We start from the raw sequence: 12611 nt of genomic DNA on the forward strand, positions 1-12611 counted from the left end.
CGATTCAATGTTTTTGGATGAGCCCGTGTTATTCATTGGTAGTTATCTAGGAATAACATACCTTTGAATGAAACGACTGACCAATCAGAATCCAGTATTCCAGATAGCCATGTAAGGTAATTAACCATTAAGCGATATAATTTGAATGTTAAATAAGAGTATGTGTGTGTGTGTGAGTGCGTGCGTGCGTGCATGCGTGTGGAATCAATTAAAAGCTTTCACCGAGAACGTTGTAACATGTAAAGCAGTTTTTTATGCTATGTGTGTTAGAGAGAGAGAGTGTGTGTCAATAAATAACAGTTGTAAAGTCTTCATCTATAGTATCTTGAGTTTCTCTTGAGCGTTAAAGTGCTGCAGTCTGAGAGAGATTTATGACTGTTCCTGGAGCACAAGGACACATGAACACACCAGTCTCCGACGCAGCACTCCTTTAATAGCAGAGATAACTAAAAGTGCAATGATTTCCTGAAGATTCCTGTCACACTCTATCAGCGTCATCAAATCCTGAAAACCCACTGCATATACTTTTATATGTTCAGTGTGTGATCTATCAGCGTGTGTTATAATAAGGGAAAATGCTAATCAGTTTGGCTTGATTATGTACTGTGTGATGGCATAATCATGATATTGTTGTGTTTTGGTTCATGGAAATATTTTTTCCATGCTGATGCCTCTTGTACATTGCCTTATTGTCTTTTAAAAGAAGCCTGTGTCATTTCTTGTAAAAAAAAATAACCTGGCTGGTTGAATAAAAGTATCTTTTAGTCAGAATTTCCCAGGGGTATGAATAATTTTGGGGTTGACTGTATTTTTTCTTTTTCAAATATTTCCCAAATGATGTCTAACAGAGCAAGAAAATGTTCACAGTATGTCCTATAATATTTTTTCTTCTGGAGAAAGTCTTATTTGTTTTATTTCGGCTAGAATAAAAGCAGTTTTTAATTTTTTAAAGCCATTTTAAGGTCAAAATTATTAGCCCCTTTAAGCAATACAATGACTTAATGCCTAATTACACTAACTTTACCCTAATTAACCTAGTTAAGCCTTTAAATGTCACTTTAAGCTGAATACTAGTATCTTGAATAATATCTAGTCTAATATTATTTACTGTCATCATGGCAAAGAGAAAATAAATCAGTTATTAGAGATGAGTTATTAAAACTATTATGATTAGAAATTTGTATTGTATATCGTATTTCTGTTAAACGGAAATTGGGGAAAAATATACAGGAGGGCTAATAATTCTGACTTCAGCTGTATACACACTACCTGACAAAAGTCTTGGCATGGATCTCAGTTGTAAGAGCAACACATAATAACTTGACTTCTAGTTGATCATTTGGAAAAAGTCAGAAGGTGGATTTTTCTGCTGAATCACCTGTTGATCTGCATCCCAATCATCACTAATACTGCAGAAGACCTACTGGAACCCACATGGAGCCAAGATTCTCACAGAAATCAGTCAAGTTTGGTAAAGGAAAGATCATGGTTTGGGGTTCCATTCAGTATAGGGGCGTGCGAGAGATCTGCAGAGTGGATGGCAACATTAACAGCCTGAGGTATCAAGACATTTGTGCTGGCCGTTACATTACAAATCACAGGAGAGGGCAAATTCTCCAGCAGGATAGCGCTCCTTCTCATAGTTCAGCCTCCACATCAAAGCTCCTGAAAGCAAAGAAGGTCAAGGTGCTCCAGGATTGGCCAGCCCAGTCACCAGACATAAACATTATTGAGCATGTCTGGGGTAGATGAAGGAGGATGCATTGAAGATGAACTCTGGGAGTCCTGCAAGAATGCTTTCTTTGCCATTCCAGATGACTTTATTAATCAGTGATTTGAGTCATTGCAGAGATGTATGGATGCAGTCCTCCAAGCTCATGATGGAGTCAGACACAATATTCATTCTGTTTCCACTGCAGCTTGACCACATATTCTATACTGGACATTATTGAAGGTTCAGTGACAAGACTTTAGTCTGAGTAAAGTCAGACCTTACTGTCCTAATGAAATCATTAAAAATCAAGGCTTGATCATATTTTATTGTGGTAAAATAAGCATCATCTAGAGGCCTTTGCCTTTCATATAAGCTACCTCTCATACCAAATGATCAACTAGAAGTCAAGTTAATATATGTTGCTCCTGAAACTTGGATAGGCGACAAGACTTCAGTCAGGTAGTGTAGTACTATAGTACTTAATATAGACTATATAGAACTGATATGGTCGTATCATCATTATATCTCTCCATACTCATCTTACAGTATATCTTTCATCTTTTCTGTCTGTGTTCCCATTGTCTCTGAATGTTTTGTAAATCCAATTGATTGAATTGGATTTAACCACACGTTTTATCCCAACGTGAACATCAAATTGAAAAAACAAAGAGTCAAACCCGATGGCAGAAACCGTCATGTGCAAATAGCAGATATTTGCACAGTTTCTGCAGTTTCTTCTGTTTGCAGCTGCTTTTGGCTTGCCTCGTTCATTCCTCCAGGCCAGCAGGGGGCTCTTCTGCTCTGCTTTTTTTGCTGGCTCTTCTATTGACTTGTGTTTTTCTTTTCCCCTTCTTGTGGCACCAGGCGCGGCTTCCCTCCTCTTCATCCACCCTAAGCATTGCTGAGGTATTCCTGCATGATGATGTCACTTCCTGCTCTTCCTCTGCTCCCTTCCTGTTTGTCACGCATGCTTAAATGGGCAGAAATGACCTGCAGTCATTTCTGGGACACATGCAAATGTCTGTCTTGGAGGTTTACTTGTGTTTTTGAGTGTTTGTGCATCAACTTCTCTTCATTTTGTTTATTTAACATTTTTTGTCATTCATATAAATATGAATGTTTATAGTTACTTTAACTAGTGGTTGCCTGATATATATCCGTCAATATTTCTGGATTTGGTCATTTTCAGTCAGTAATTTTCATATTTTTCAGCTAAGCTGTAATATATAGTGTTGTTCTGGGATGTTTTGTTTATTAGTCAATAAAATATTAGTGTCAGCTTTTAAATATATATATAAATAAATTAAAAATAAATATTTATTCAGTTGTACTGTTGATTTTTCCACTGACTATTTTATTATTTATTTATTAATAAATAATTTATTATTTATTAATAAATTATTTATTATTTATTGATAAATTGTTTAATATTTATAAATAAATTAATAATTAAATGTATTTTTTATTATTTTACTATTTTATTGTTGAAGACGATCAATAAAAATCATTTAAAATATTTAAATAATTATATTTAATTAAAAATAAAATAATCAGAAAAGTAATTTAATTACTGACAAATGTGTTTGTATTATTATTTATTATGAGACGTTATTATAATAATATTGTGTTAATGAACTGTATTAAAAATCATTAAAAAAATTGATGTGACAATATTTAAATAATTACGTATTAAATTATAAATAAATACATTATCAGCAGTTTTACGTATTTTTTATGATAAATTGTCATATATATATATATATATATATATATATATATATATATATATATATATATATATATATATATATTGCTGTTCTGAGATGTGTTGTTTATTAGTTAAAAGCTTTTAAAATATGTACAAATTTAATAATAATTAAAATTGTATTCAATTGTAGTGTTGATTTTCCACTGACAAATGTATTATTTACTAATTTATTTTTTATTATTGTACTTTATTATTGTTAAAGACATATCATAAATGAATCATATATATAAATCATAAATAAATCATAAAATGGAAGCACCAATACTTAAATATTTATATTTAATTATAAATGAAAAGAAAACAATCTGAAATTTTGTGTATTTATTTAAAGTAAACTGTAAAATATCTTGTTCTTGGATGATTTATTTATTAGTTAATAAAAATGTTATTGTCAGTTTTTTTATTTTTTAACATTAATTAAATTGTAGTTCTGTTTTTCCACTGACAAATGTATTTATTATTTTTATTATTTATTATAATACATTTTTAGAATAATATTGTGTTAAAGAACATGAATGGCTCTCTTAAAAATCACAATAAAATGAAGCAACAATATTTTAAAAGTAATTATTTAATAATAAATAAAAACATTAATCAGCAGTTTTGTGTATTTTTTGTAATTGTAATACATATTGTTGTTCTGGGATGATTTGTTTTAGTTAAAAATAATAGAGTCAGCTTTTAAAATATTTAAAAATTAAATTAAAAATAAATATTTATTCAACTGTGGTGTTATACTGACAAGCTTATTATTTATTAATATCATTAAAATCATAAAAAATATTTGTGTAATTATATTTAATTTTAAATAAAAAAGAAAATAATCAGATATAAAATCTATAATTTATTTTTTATTAAAATTAAGTACTGACAAATGTATTTTTTAATTATAATTTACTATAATAAATTATTAGAATAATATTGTGTTAAAGACAACACAAATGACTTAAAAAGTCATAAAATCATAAAAACAATTGAAGTAACAATGTTTAAATCATAGTTAAATAAATAAATAAATCAGCATTTTTGTGTATTATTTTGAATAAACTGTATTATATACTGTTGTTCTAAGATGTTTTGTTTATTAGTTTATAAATAATAGTGTCAGCTTTTAAAACATATATAAATTTAATTAAAATGAAATATATATTCAACTGTAGTGTTGATTTTCCACTGTCATGTTTATTATTTATTAATAAATTAATAAATAAATGTATTTTTGTTAATATTGTACTATATTATTGTTAAAGACAATCAATAAAAAATAGAAGTAACAATATTTAGATAATGCTATTTAATTATAAATAAAAATACATTTATGAGAAATTTTGTGTATCTTTTAACTAAACTGTAATATATCTTGTTGTTCTGGCATGTTTTGTTTATTAGTTAATAAAAATAATGTTGTCAGTTAAAAAAAAATAATTAAAATTAATTAAACTGCAGTGCTGTTTTTTCACCAACAAATGTATTTTTATTACTATTTCTTATAATAAATTATTAGAATTTTGTGTTCAAGACAACAAAAACGTCTCTATAGTAACAATATTTGAATAATTATATTTAATTATGTATTTGAAAAATGAATAAGAAATTTTGTGTATTTTTTAAATGATAAACTGTAATGTACATTGTTGTTCTGGAATGTTTTGTTTAGTAGTTAAAAATAATTGTGTTAGATTTTAAATTATTTTAACATTTATTAAATTATAAAACTCTAGCGTTTATTTTCCACTGACAAATTTATTATTTATTAATAAATAATTTTATGTTTTATATTGTACTGTATTATAGTACATAAGACAATCAAAATAAAACAATCAATAAAAAACAACAATATTTGATATATATATATATATATATATATATATATATATATATATATATATATATATATATATATATATATATATATATATATATAGTTGAGCAATATCACACAAGTAGTGGGATATGGCTGTATATCAGTGACAATACAAAATCATATTGCACTGCTACAAGTGTGATATTGGGTTTATACAACAGTTCGACGGCATAATTGTGTATGTAAAAAGAAAATCAAACATGTCAGAAGTCTAAAAATCCTTTTTTATGAGGAACTACTTTCTTCCGCCACTCATTTCCATCTGCAGCTGACGTCAGAACAGCAGAAACCATTAATAATTCACCAACATCACTTTAGAGCTAGTGTTTGAGTGATTCTCTAGCGTAATGTCTAAAGTCATGACAAAACAGCTGATTTTGCTCACATTTTAAGATTATAAGGCTGAACTGCATGAAATGTTATCAGTCTACAGCGATTTCCCAGTATTTCTCTATTGCAATCGGGATATCACAATAATTAACCCTGAAAAAGTCAAAGCAAACATTAGCAGATTACTATGGAATAAAAACCGCACTACAACATACAAAAGAGAGAGATCGACTTAGAAAGTCACTTACAGTTCTGTAATGATTTGATCTGCTGTAGTTTGAAATTATGCCGAGTTTTTCTCCTCTGAGGGTTTATTATGTGGTCTCTGTCGCCATCTTGTGGCAGAACGTCAACCATCTTTGCTCTGCTCAGTATGAAAGGCTGATGGCCGCTGACACACTGAATCGCCAAAATTATAAATATTTCAAATAGGCACTATCCTTATAAATAAACTGCAGAGTTGCAATCCAAACAACTACATTCTCACTTAAAAAGCCTCAAAAGTACATTATGTTGTCTAACAGCTGCAATATTTTTCACACTGTAGTGAGTTTATTGATCTGCTGTCACTCTATGTGGCGGAGTAATACAGAAGAGTGCAGAGGCCCGTACGAGTTCTATCAGCCAATCAGATTCGAGAACCAGACAGAAATATATATATATATATATATATATATATATATATATATATATATATATATATATATATATATATATAATTGTACTGTGATGATTTGTTTAGTAGTTAAAATGATAGTCAGCTTTGAAAATATAAAATATATACAAAAAATCTAAACAAAATAATTAAATAAAATGTAATTAATAATTAATAAAATTGCAATGTAATATTTCTACTGACAATGTCATTATTATAATAATATTGTTTCAAATATAAATTTATAATACATTTTTAAAATGAATCTGCAGTTTTGTGTGTTTTTTTGTAATGCTAAGTCTGTTTTCTGGATTTAGTTTCAGTCGACCACTAGTTAAAAACATATTGAGATGCTCTAAAAGTGCAGTTCTGTGAAATGACAGTGTGCATGTGTTATTTCTCACTCAACTGCATTTATTTGAGATGTCTTTGCAATCTTTTTATTTTTTGTCTGAAGTGATTCATTAGTATTATTATTCTTATTTGAATCCATACACCATTGCATTAGACGCTTCTGTTTTACTTTGTAATATGAATAAATATAAACTATTAACGGGCGACATGGTGGCTCAGTGGTTAAAAATGTCCTTTAATATTTTTGACAGTTTAGTTATTATTATTATTATTTTATTTTTATTATTATTATTATTATTATTATTATTATTATTATTATTATTATTATTATTATTATTATTATTAGTGAAAGTTTAGTATTCAGTATGTTTTAAAAATAAATAAATAAAATGTAATAATTAAAATCATATTTAAAAAAAAAGTTGCTATTTACAGTAATTAAAAAAAATAAGTTATTATTACCATATTATTTACTTTTTAATTTTTTATGTGTTTATTTATTTATTTTTATTTATTTATTTTATTTATTAATTAATTTGTTTATTTATGTTTTATTTATTTATGTATTATTTACTTATTTATTTATTTATATATTTATTATTTATTTATGTATGTATTTATTTATTTAGTTTATTATTAATATTTATTTATTTATTTGTATATTATTCATTTATTTATTTATTTATTTATTTATTTTTTATTTAGGTATTTATTTATTAATGTATTATGTATTATTTACTTTATTTATTTATTATTTATTCATGTATTTATTTATTTATATTGATTGATTGATTGATTTATTGATTGATTTTATTTGTATTTGTAAAAAATATTCATTTTTTTAGATTATAGTGTGGATTTCATTGTAGTATCTATTTTTATTTTATTTGTGCACTGTAAAAAAATGTTATTTAGTATTTTTGACAGTTTAGTTATTATTATTATTATTATTATTATTATTACTGACAGTTCAGTATTTCTCAGGTTAAATATGCTTAATATTTAAATATGCTTAAGTCAAGAAACATTAACTTGAGAGGCAATTTTAAAAAGTAGATGAAGAGATTAAAAATTAATTAATCAAAATCATAATTTAAAAAGTTGCTATTTTCTGTAATTAAAAAGGTGTATTATTACAGTAGCTCGACTGTTTAAAAAAAGTTAAATGTGTTGCTTTTCAAATGACAATTGTGTTTTGTTAAACAATAAATTGTATTGCAAAATATATATTTTTTATTTTTTTAAAACTTTTGCATTGCAAACGATGCAAATATCATTAAAATAATAATAAAAAATAAATCTCCCTTTTTTTAGTGACTGCACTGAAATAAATGGTTCGTTGGATTTGCTGCATTTTTTAAAGGCAAGTTGTTGCAAACATTTTATATGGGCTGAATTTAAACACAAATTTAGTTGAACATTACTGAATTTAATTTGTTTGTTTAAATTCTGGCCATATAACTTGTTTGCAACAACTTACCTTAAAACAATTTAGTAAATACAATTAATATTTTTTTCAGTTTGGCCTTTAGCGCTTTAATCACGTCTCTGTGATGTTTTTTCAGTGACCAAATCCAACCCAATCCAATCCACTCCAATTCAATTTGTAAATTCAAAACATGAATCATAAATATGCAAATCCAAATCTGAAATTCAAAACCTAATTCATAAATACACAAATCCAATTCGCAAGTGTAGAACACGATTCAAAAATACACAAATCAAATTCGTAAACTCAATACACAATTCATAAATACACAAAATCAATTCATAAATTCAAAACACCATTCCTAAATACGTAAAATCAATTTGTAAATTCAAAACACGATTCCTAAATTCGTAAATTCCAAACACGATTCCTAAATACGTAAATTCAATTCGTAAATTCCAAACACGATTCCTAAATACGTAAATTCAATTCGTAAATTCCAAACACGATTCCTAAATACGTAAAATCAATTCGTAAATTCAAAACACGGTTCCTAAATACGTAAATTCAATTCGTAAATTCAATATATGATTCCTAAATACACAAATCCAGTTCTGAAATTCTAAACACGATTCCTAAATACACAAATCAAATTCGTAAACTCAGAACACAATTCATAAATACACAAATTCAATTTGTAAATTCAAAACACGATTCCTAAATTCGCAAATTCAATTCGTAAATTCAAAACACGATTCCTAAATTCGCAAATTCAATTCGTAAATTCAAAACACGATTCCTAAATACGCAAATTCAATTCGTAAATTCAAAGCACGATTCCAAAATACGCAAATTAAATATGTAAATTCAAAACACGATTCCTAAATAAGCAAATTCAATTCATAAATTCAATTTACACGATTCGTAAATACACAAATTCAATTCGTAAATTCAAAACACGATTCCTAAATACGTAAATTCAATTCATAAATTCAATTTACACGATTCGTAAATACACAAATTCAATTCGTAAATTCAAAACACGATTCCTAAATACGTAAATTCAATTTGTAAATTCAAAACACGGTACCTAAATACGCAAATTCAATTGGTAAATTCAAAACACGGTACCTAAATACGCAAATTCAATTTGTAAATTCAAAACACGATTCCTAAATACGCAAATTCAATTAGTAAATTCAAAAAACGATTCAAAAATACACAAATCAAGTTCGTAAACTCAGAACACAATTCCTAAATACGCAAATTCAATTTGTAAATTCAAAACACAATTCATAAATACACAAATTCAATTCGTAAATTCAAAACACGATTCCTAAATACGCAAATTCAGTCCGTAAATTCAAAACCCGGTTCCTAAATAAACAAATTAAATTCGTAAATTGAATTTACATGATTCCTAAATGCACAAATTTAATTCGTAAATTCAAAGCACAATTCCTAAATACGCAAATCCAATTCGTAAGTTTAGAACACGAATTAAAAATACACAAATCAAATTCGCAAACTCAGGACACAATTCATAAATACTCAAATTCAATCCATGAAATCAAAACACAATTCCTCAATACGCAAATCCGTTCGGAAATGCTTTAATCATGTCTCTGTGATGTTTTTTCAGTGACCAAAGGGTTTTTATTTTAGCAAAAGTCTAGCTGTTGAACATATTTCAAGTGTAGTATTAGTATCTGTAATTAATCAGCTTGACTCCTGCTGTACTGGGATCAGTGTGAAGAGTTAAGATCTGCTTTATCAAGTCTTTTCTGTTGTTCCTCAGCATCAGATCAGTTGTGTTTCTGTAACGCTGCTCACTTTTCATTAGTTCAGCCGTTCGCTCATGTTTTTCCATCGTAACGGTGCGCATCATGGCAGTGTGTGTGTGTGTTGTGGGAGAAAATTGTTGTGTTTGTGGCAGCGCATGCTTATGAATGTGCTGACCGATTCGGTGTCTGTCAGACATGGAGAGGTGTCTGTGTGTCTGTCTGTCTGTCTGTGTGGGTGTGTCTGTGTGTGTTGTTAGAATGTTGTGCGTGTGTGTGTGTGTTTTGTCAGTGTTTTGTTTGTGTGTGTGTTGTATGTGTGTGCGATGATGTGAATCAGTGTTTTGCATGTGAGTTTGTGTATGTATGCAGGTTTTTGCGTGTGTGTGTGTGTGTGTGTGTGTGTGTGTGTGTGTGTGTGTGTGTGCGTGTATGTGTGTGTGTGTGTGTGTATATATATATGTGTGCGTTTTGAGACTTTATGCGTGTGTGCATATGTGATTGTGTGTGTGTGTGCGTGTGTGTGTGTGCATGCGAGTGTGTTTTGTGACTGTCCTGTGGTTCCTCCAGGCGTCCAGGAGAGAGTTCAGAGCTCATCTGGATGAGGTCATCACACTCAAGTCAAGGTTCTCTACCTTGGACCAGGTAAATCGTTCATCTCCAGTCACCTGCAGAATATCAGGAGCTTTTACAGTAAACATAGCCTGAGCAGTGTGAGAGACCGATAATCCTAGAGATTTGGTCCACATTTAGTGCATTTATATACTTTACATTGCAAGGTCTGTAGTAAATCTATTCCTCCACGGCGCCCTCTTATGGCCATAACCAGTTTGACATTATTCAGTTTTTATGTGTTCTTTAATCAACCCAGGTTCAGTGGAGATATGTGCCCAGGTCTACATTTTTGAGAGCTGAGAAATAGGGCGACCTCTTGTTGCAGTTTTTGTTTTTTTTACAAATCCATTAGAGGGTGCTGAGTGCATTTTTGACAATCTCAAATACCTCACTGGGGCACTAGAAGAGGAAAGCCATCACAGTTGTGTGCTTTTACCTCATTGCTTTTTTGTTTCTGAAACTGTCTTTTGCCAGACTTGAATCGCAAATCCGCTTCACTTCCTAAGTCTAATGCCGAATGAGGTGAGCTACTGAGCAAACTGGTCACCCTGAATAGTCGTCCATACAGAGGTTAGCTATGGAGTCAGATAAAAAATTATCAAAAATAATGCATTTACCAAATAAAATTAATTATTCCACAACACTATTCACATTTACAGATTCCAATTCATGAATTCAAAAAACGATTCATAAATATGCAAATCCAATTCGTAAATTCAAGATGTGATTCATAAATATGCAAATTGAATTGGTAAATTCAAAAGCGATTCTAAAATACGCAAATCGACTTCATAAATATGAAACACGATTCAAAAATACCCAAATCCAATTTGTAAATTCAAAACACAATTCATAAATATGCAAATTCAATTCGTAAATACAAAACACAAATCAAAAATATGCAAATCCAATTCATAAATTCAAAAAATTATTCATAAATATGCAAATCCAATTTGTAAATTCAAAACGTGATTCATAAATATGCAAATTCAATGCGTAAATACAAAACACAAATCAAAAATATGCAAATCCAATTCATAAATTCAAAAAATTATTCATAAATATGCAAATCCAATTCATACATTCAAAATGTGATTCATAAATAAAAAAATCCAATTTGTAAGTTCAGAACATGATTTTTAAATATGCAAATCTGATTGATGAATTTAAAACACGATTCAAAAATATTCAAATCCAATTCGTAAATTTTAAAACACGATTATTAACTACGCAAATCCAATTTGTAAATTCAAAACGTGATTCTTAAATACACAAATCCAATTCATACATTCAGAACATGATTCATAAATATGCAAATCCAATTCGTAAATTTAAAACACGATTCATAAATATGCAAATCCAATTCGTAAATTCAGGACATGATTCAAAAATATGCAAATCCAACTCGTAAATTCAAAACACCGTATATAAATGCACAAATCCAATTCATATATTCAAAACATGGTTCATAAATATGCAAATTCAACTTGTAAGTTCAAGACACGATTCAAAAATATGCAAGTCATTCATTCATTTTCTTTTCTGTTTAATTCCTTTATTATTATGCGGCCGCCACAGCGGAAGGAACCGCCAACTTATCCAGCATATGTTTTACGCATCGCATGCCCTTCTAGCCGCAACCCATCACTGGAAAACACCCATACACACTAGTGAGGGGAAACCGGAGCACCCAGAGGAAACCCGGGGAGAACATGCAAACTTCACACAGAAATGCCAACTGACCCAGCGACCTTCTTGCTGTGAGGTGACAGTGCTAACCACTGCACCACCGCATCGCTAATATGCAAATCCAATTCGAGAATTCAAAAAACGGTTCATAAATACGCAAATCCAATTCATTTGGCTAAAATATTTATTTTGTAAATGTATTATTTTGAGACTGATCTGGCTCCATAGTTACCCATCAATGGTTCCCGTAGCGTTCGTTTTACACACAAAATGCAGCCATTTGTAGCCCTGTGCACATATTTCCCGATTCTCAAAAATGTAGCCCTGGGCACATATTCCCAATGAGCCTTTGTTGTCTTTAACCCAAACAAACTAACAACTCAAATTAAATTAAATAAAACTCTTCACCTCC

The 12611-nt window shown here is 29.1% G+C and overlaps 1 protein-coding gene across 1 annotated transcript in view; it reads left to right on the plus strand.

Annotated features, from left to right (window-relative positions):
* Positions 1 to 12611, plus strand: part of gphnb (gephyrin b) — a 156140-nt gene that overhangs the window by 116468 nt on the left and 27061 nt on the right. The window lies entirely within an intron of this gene.

This window comes from Danio aesculapii, chromosome 20 (assembly GCF_903798145.1).
Source record: "Danio aesculapii chromosome 20, fDanAes4.1, whole genome shotgun sequence".
Lineage (NCBI taxonomy): Eukaryota > Metazoa > Chordata > Actinopteri > Cypriniformes > Danionidae > Danio > Danio aesculapii.